The sequence below is a fragment of the Euwallacea similis genome, chromosome 25 (assembly GCF_039881205.1).
Source record: "Euwallacea similis isolate ESF13 chromosome 25, ESF131.1, whole genome shotgun sequence".
Classification (NCBI taxonomy): domain Eukaryota; kingdom Metazoa; phylum Arthropoda; class Insecta; order Coleoptera; family Curculionidae; genus Euwallacea; species Euwallacea similis.
In genome coordinates, this window is record NC_089633.1 from 194407 (window position 1) to 199843 (window position 5437).

At 40.7% G+C, this 5437-nt stretch overlaps 1 pseudogene; it reads left to right on the forward strand.

Moving 5' to 3' along the window:
* The first annotated feature begins 254 nt into the window (after window positions 1-254).
* Window positions 255-797, forward strand: LOC136416943 (uncharacterized; annotated as a pseudogene).
* Window positions 798-5437: the final 4640 nt, after the last annotated feature.

The window sequence follows — 5437 nt, forward strand, 5'->3', positions numbered from 1 at the left end:
GCTGGTATGCATAGAACTTAATAGCCATATTAGCATTAAAACCATATCCCGAGACATGGGGATTTCTACTGGATCAGTATATAATATTCTAAAAGATCACCGGTTTATGTTAATTTTTTTATTTTTCCATAGTTACAAGGTGTTTTTGAATTATGATTTCTTTTAGATTATATCCATATCATGTAGTTTTACATCAAGCTCTTTGAAAAGAAGATTTTAACAGACGCTTGGATTTTTGTCATTGGTTAATTAAAATGATCCAAGAGAATCAAAATTTTCTTTTAAGGATTTTGTGGACAGATGAAGCAATATTTAGAAGCGATGGTGATGTGAATCTCTATAATATGCACTATTGGTCGCCAACTAATCCACACTGGATGCAAGAAGTGCATAATCAAGGACATTGGAATATTAATGTATGGTGTGGGATAGTTAATGGAATGATTATCGGACCCTATTTTTTCAAAGCATTGAAAACATTGAATGGCACTGGTTATTTGCAATTTTTGCGTAATGAGTTACCAGTGCTATTGGAAGAAATTGATCTTCAAATACGACGGGAAATACATTTTCACCACGATGGTTGCCCAGCGCATTTTGCTCTTAATGTGAGAAAATTTCTGGATGTTACATTTTCCGGAAAGTGGATAGGCAGGGGAAGTTTATTTCCACGGCCGGCGAGGTCGCCAGATCTTACGTGTTTGGACTTTTATTTATGGGGTAGATTATAAGACCTAGTTTTTCAAAGAAAACCAACTACAAAAGAAGACATAAAAATAGAATCCGAAATGCCGTAACATCAATCATCTTAGAAGAAATCCAAACTGCAATTTTTTCTGCAAAGGAGAGACTTCGATTGTGCATTGAAAATAATGAAAAACAATTTGAGCATCTTAAAAATAATTAAAATTTTTTTTATTTTTATGTTTTTTTTTTAAATCTTACTTGTTTTTTGAAGTTATTAGGATTAATTTAAACCGTATTTAAATAATAGCCTATTTGATTCATAAGCGAAGCAAGTTTGTTTCATGCGTAAGACATTTTTTTTTCAAACTGCAATAATTTACTACCACATAAAGATATTTGCATTGGGTTTTGACTATATTAAGCAGAATTTAACGCTTTTTCGAATGGTGCAACAAAAGATATACCCTTCCATTTGAGTTTTCTGAAATAATTTGAAAAATTAGCATATATTTTAAATTGCGCCACCTAGCGGTATTTGTGTCGCATTAACATGAAGTGAGATAATTGTCACATCATAGCTCGTAAAAAGACCTTTCCAATGAAGTATTACAATATAGTTTTATATTTAGCTAATGTCGAGAAAACTGAATTTTTTGAGCTGACATTGGAAGCTTCCCCCATCCTTCAGTTTCAAAAAATTAAAAAAAACTCTTCCTACAAAAGTTGTGACAAATTGTCTCAAAAATTGATATTTAATTTTTAAAATATACATTTTCCAGATAAATTTTACTAAAAATCGTCTTTTATTGATTTGTCATGTAAAAAACGCCCCCTACGGTATGGTTACGAACTTGAAAATATTTTCCAGTGATTTCTCATGGCCGATTTAACTATAATATTTTTTTCTCCAAACCCGATAATGAGTAGTTTTCCAGATACAGCCGACGTCCTCCGTTATTTGAACACTCTGTACTGGTCCACCATTGTCTTGATGTTTCTGTTTAGTTCGTTAAGTTTTTTTTTTAGTTCATCGTCTTGCATGTGTGTGTATAATCTGTATAGTTCCCTTTTACGTTTGATTAGTCTTAATATGAATTTGGATAGCGTATGTTGATAAAAGGTGTTTTTTGTGTGTGGAGAAAATTTCTCTATTGCTAAAGTCATTTGTTATTGTATGTTTTCTATTGAACAGGTCCCTGTCTGTGTTTCAATGTATTCAGATATGTATCGTTTTACTTTTTTGATGTCTATTTTGTTTAGATTTAGTTTTTGAGTGGTTTTTGTTGCCTCCGTATGTTATATCGGTCCGAGGTCTAAGTCAAACTTTATCAGTTCGGTGCGAACAAGCGGCCAAGCAAGACGTGTATGATTGGCTCCGGCGCAAATCGGCTCGTTACTGCGGCATAAATAGTGCGAGATAACTCTTTTTTGTGTCTATGGAAAGCGCGTGACGAGTACTTTGCTTTGAACCAAGTGCTTTGATAGTGCAAGTATGATTTGGTGAGTTACAAGGATTAATTGTGAAAACAAAAAAGTCTGAGTAAGTCGTAAATCCCAATTGCTTACAAATTTATTTTAGGCCTGAGTGCCATAAATCGTCTTTCTCAGGTCGAAAGCTTTTACACCCTCATAAAAACATCTGGGTACCATCCGTTTCGTTTTCTGGGTGGGAACTGTGCTGTTTGGCGCCAAAGTAATTATTTTAATTACCCCCACAATGGGTCCCATTGTGGAGGTAGGAACCTCCTGCTGCGGGGAGGAATCAGTGGGGTCTTGCTCCTCAAGAAGGGCCAAAAAGCACAGGCCCCCCCTAAGTTCTAGCTCCGGCGACTCCTCCGATTCGGAAGGAGAAGGGCGCCGGAAATTAGGAAAAAAAGCGGAAAAACCATCAACCATGAAATAGTCGAGGAGCTTCTCCTCCTCATTTACACCGTGTACGTCGAAAGGCATAAAATGATGGCTCTCGTGAAAGCTCACAAAAGTACTAAGTGTGAGATTAAGGAGTCCGCGCACAAAATTAAAATCTGTGCCGATAAAATGCATGACAACAAGATGCTTTTCGCGGATCAAATTGGGAAATTCTCCATCTCGCCCGTGAAGTCGATATCGGTCGCATCGGCGGCAAGTCAAACAGACGGCACTCTCGCGCTTGCAACGCGAGAAATGTGCGTGCAAACGGGAGAAGATTCGGCCCTAGAAAGTTTTCCGGACGAAACCTCGTTCCAAGCATGGAAACAAGTGGAGAATAAAGCGTGGTCAAACATGCTATATACATCCACCGAAATCGTGATTGGAAATCCCGTTGAGGACAACACATTCCCGGATGACACGAAAGTCGTTTTCGTCGAAAAAGACGATTTGGAAATGGACGCGAGTATCCAATCTCAGTTCAAAAAGCGATTCTCGGAACTAACGGAAATCGGAGACCTTGACATCTTGGAACGCGTGACCAAGATAAAAACTAAAATTCAAAGTAAATCTTTAGGCCAAAAAGTTGCGAAGGTCCTCGTGGCGGAAAACGAAAACGGAACTTTCGCGAAACTCGTCCAATTAAAATTGGAACTAGGGCAAGATAAAAATGTGGCTTTCCACCACATTAACGGAATACCCGTAGGAAAACTCCGAAAGATGATTCAATTCATCTTCCGCGAACCGGAACAAAAAATTAGGCTGTTCACGACGCATTCTAAGACGTCCGACGGCCGGCGACAAACCGTGCCAACTAAAAAACGCAATTTTGCGACGTATGCGATCGTCGTGAATAAACAGAAAGAAAACGCGGCGGAAACAATAAAGAAAATCAACTCGTTCCTGGGGGAGAATGAAAAAAAAAGAGTCTATCAAGACAATAAAAACAGATAAGGAAGGGAACTTAATTATAAACCTCGAAAAAGACGAGTCGGCTTTGGAGGCTCTGGGTAGGGACATCGGAAAATCCCTCGGAAAAGACAACGTCCGCCTGCTCAAGGAACGGCAAGAGAAAGTATCCGTATTCATTAGAGGCATGGATGCATCCGCATCAAAAAAAGAGGTGTTAGAGGCCCTCAAAAATAAATTGCCTGATCTTAAGGAGGCGGACGTTGCGATCGGAGAGATGAGGCCCTACGCGAAATCATCACAAGCAGTCACGGTAAGACTATACGAAAAACTCGCGGAAAAACTCCTTGAATCGGGACTCCGCGTCGGATTGGTAAGATGCCGACTGGAGCGGCATCTTAAGATTGAAAAGTGTCGAAATTGCTGGGCATACGATCACGCGTCGGCTCAATGCAAAGGCACCGACCGCAGAAAGTGCTGTTTCCGCTGTGGAAAATCGGACCACCGCGGAAAAAACTGCACCAAAAAAGATGAGGAATGCGTCTGTGTTCTTTGCAAGGAAAAGGGTCACTGCCCTGGGACAGCGAATTGTGGGAAATTCCGCGACGCGTTGAAAGCCGCGCGGCTTGAAGCAACGCGAGCGGCTCGCCGAGACGAAAAACAAATCACGGACCGCCGTCAAGGTAACAAAACGGACGAAAATGACGGTGATAGTGATGCAATAATCACATCGGAACGCGAATAGACGCCGTAATAAATATTAAAAAAAAAAAAAAAAAAAGAAGGAAACTCCTAACCGTTCGTCTTATTTAGTTTTTCTTTAAAACACCTACCGCTCACAACAACAGGTACAGCTCTTGCTCTCTCTTTAAAGCTTTCTCTTTCCGCGAAACCAAACATCCACAACATTATGAAAATACAATTGAGAACGACTTTCCTACAAATCAATGCCAATCGCTCCATAAAAGCCCACGACATGGCCTTTCTTGAAGCAGCTAAGCGAAATGCCGATCAAATAGTGGCTAGCGAGCCTAATAAAAAATTATTGCAAAGAAATCCAAAATGGCTAAGCGATAATTTACAAAATGTCGCTATTTATGCTCGGACCAATACGGTCAAGTTTTCAAAAATTAAGCGCGGAGACGGCATAATTGTACTATTCGGAGAAGAATACACAATTATAGCCGGATACATTTCACCTAACTGCACGAAGGACTAATTCGATCAATACTTGAACGATTTGCAACAAGCGGCTGCCGGCCGGCACGGTGAATTAATTTTAATGGGCGACCTCAATTCAAAATCGCCCGATTGGGGATCGACGACCGAAGACGCCAGAGGCGCGGCGCTATCCCAGATGTGTGTGGGACTCGATTTAGTGGCTCTAAACACGGGCGAGCCCACATTCGTCAGAAGAGAGCAGCAAACGTGCATCGACGTCACGTTTGCAAGCGAAAACCTGGCCAATCGTGTCACTAATTGGCAGATCTTGGATAATGAGCCGTGTTCGCCGCACAGACATATTTTATTTGAAATTGGCAGCAAGCCGGGACGGAAAACACGACTGCAAAACGGCTGCATAAAGCCGGAAAAGCAAAAATTCGTCGATACCTTCGGTGAATTTTTGACCCGCTACCCCGAGATGAATAGCGGGAAAGAGTTATCGAAAATCATGCGAATAGCTTACCGAGCCGCGTGCGATGCAAATCGCAACGGTGCAACCGGCAGTCAAAATCCCTACTGGTGGAAATCGATAGTATTAGGAAGAATTGTGTAAAGGCTAGGAGACTTGCGCTTCGCGCCCGCGGAAATCGTAACGTCGCGGATGTCGATGCGGAAACGTCGTGGCAAAAATACAAGGACGAGAAAAAGAAACTTCAAAAAGAGATAAATAGTCGTAAAAAAGCCAACTGCGTCGAATTATGTCGTAAAC